Source organism: Bos mutus, chromosome 8 (genome assembly GCF_027580195.1).
Source record: "Bos mutus isolate GX-2022 chromosome 8, NWIPB_WYAK_1.1, whole genome shotgun sequence".
NCBI classification, from domain to species: Eukaryota; Metazoa; Chordata; class Mammalia; order Artiodactyla; family Bovidae; genus Bos; species Bos mutus.
In genome coordinates, this window is record NC_091624.1 from 108,820,800 (window position 1) to 108,822,967 (window position 2,168).

A 2,168-nucleotide genomic window follows, 5' to 3' on the forward strand; every position below is an offset into this window, starting at 1 on the left:
AGCTCTATCCATGGGATTTCTCAGGCAAGAATACTGGAGTGGGTTGCCATTTCCTCTTCCAGGGGATCTTCCCGACCCAGGGATTGAACCCACATCTTCTGTGTCTCCTGCATTGCAGGTGGATTCTTTACCCAGTGAGCCACCTAGGCTGCCCACAGTGCTCAGAGGTAACTCTGCCCTTAGAAGCAAACAAAAGGAAAACCCCCATGAGAGAAAACGCCCTGCTTACTTCCTGTCCCAGACCAGTACTTCCCCCACTCCTCTCCTGTGTGTGCTGACTCAGTAAAATCCATGCATCCACACCCCTTTACCAGCTCTATTTCCAAGGAACTTAAACTCAGACCTTACTTGATTTATTCAATTACATTAAGAAGGTCTTTACACCTCTGACAGTTTCAGAATAGGCTCCTAAGAAAACAACAAAAGGGATCATCTATTGGCCTGCAAGGAAAACAATAACTTGTACAAGGAAGAAAATGAAATACTATATGACACTATACAACAACTCCACTCTGGATAAACACAAAATACTCACAAAAAATAAATAAATGACTTATTTAATCTAAATAAGAGGCAAATGTGTTGGGAGAACAAAAAAATATTTGTGTGGGGTAGCAAATTTTTTTCTACATGAATAATTCAATAAATAATCCCTTAAAGACTAAATATAGTTATTTAGTATATGGAGGTAAATAACAGAAGAAACAGTTAAAAGGTTTGAAAGTGGATGACTTGGGAAAGCAAAAAAGGTGGAGCAAAGAAATGCTGCTTTTAATTATATGTCTTCTAGAGCTACTTGATTTTTTAAACTTTTCACAGTACTTATACAGATTCACATTTAATGTATGTCTGCATATAAAAAGTACCTACTAATTTTAGAAAATCCATAAAATTAAAAGAACATAAAAATAATCTATAGCCTTGATACCCCCATCAGAGATAATTATTTTTAACATTTTATTATGGATTGCCTCAGGTTTTTTCCCCTTTGGTTACTGTCTTTCACAAATTTTAATTGTTCTGTATATGGAATTTTCATTCAGTTAATGTTACATTAATATTATATGGGGTGTGCTCAGAGCAAGGCCCTGAAGAAATGGCTTGTCTGCTTACAACACACCGGGTGGGAATCTGTATTCTTCATAACAAAGGGCACAAAAGGTGTGGCCTTCCTACAAAAATCCATCATGTGTCCCTCACCCCTTCATGCGGCTGCTGGGCAGGACAGTGGGACAGGGCTTGGTACTGGAAGAAAAGCTGCAGTATTTGGTTGGGGTCTTTGTCGCCTAGGGCCTGTCTGATCCATGTGTGGGTGGGCCATAAGTGATCTTAGAAAGGCTTTGAACCTCTCTTTTCAAGGAGAAAGAACAAAAAAGAAAAATAGATTCCAACTATATGGCATTCTGGAAGATGCAAAACTATGGAGACAATAAAAAGATCAGTGATTGCCAGGAGTTTGTGGGGAGATGAATACAGAAAGTACAGAAGTTATTTCTATGAGCAGTGAAAATACTTTGAATAGCATTATAATGAGGGATATACGTCATTATAGTTTTGTCCAAATCTATAGAAGCTGCAGCCGGAGAAGGCAGTGACACCCCACTCCAGTACTCTTGCCTGGAAAATCCCATGGACGAAGGAGCCTGGTAGGCTGCAGTCCATGGGGTCGCCAAGAGTCGGACATGACTGAGCGACTTCACTTTCACTTTTCACTTTCATGCATTGGAGAAGGAAATGGCAACCCACTCCACTGTTCTTGCCTGGAGAATCCCAGGGATAGCGGAGCTTGGTGGGCTGCCGTCTATGGGGTCGCACAGAGTCGGACATGACAGAAGTGACTTAGCAGCAGCAGCAGCAGCATAGAAGCTGCAGCAGTACTCACTTTATTAAAGTGAACTCTAAGATGAACTGGGGACCTTGGTGATTATGGTGTGTTGCTGTAGTTCATCCTTGTTTTTGTTTTTTTTAAAAAAGGTACCACTCTGTTGATAATGGCCATGCATGTGAGGGGAGGGTGTCTAGGGGAATTTCTGTAGCTTTCTGTCAATGTGTTGTAAACCTAAAACTTTTTTTAAAAAAAAGGTCTCCAAAAAAAAATTAACTCTCAGGGTAGATGTTTTGGTAAAACTTTTGCTTCACCTTTATATATGTATATATCTTATGCTGCT

General features: G+C 40.0%; 1 non-coding gene across 1 annotated transcript; it reads left to right on the forward strand.

The window, feature by feature from the left end:
• Positions 1–1,066: 1,066 nt before the first annotated feature.
• Positions 1,067–1,191, forward strand: LOC138989038 (small nucleolar RNA SNORA11). Its single transcript, XR_011465281.1, has one exon. It is a non-coding gene; the product is annotated as a small nucleolar RNA SNORA11 (small nucleolar RNA).
• Positions 1,192–2,168: the final 977 nt, after the last annotated feature.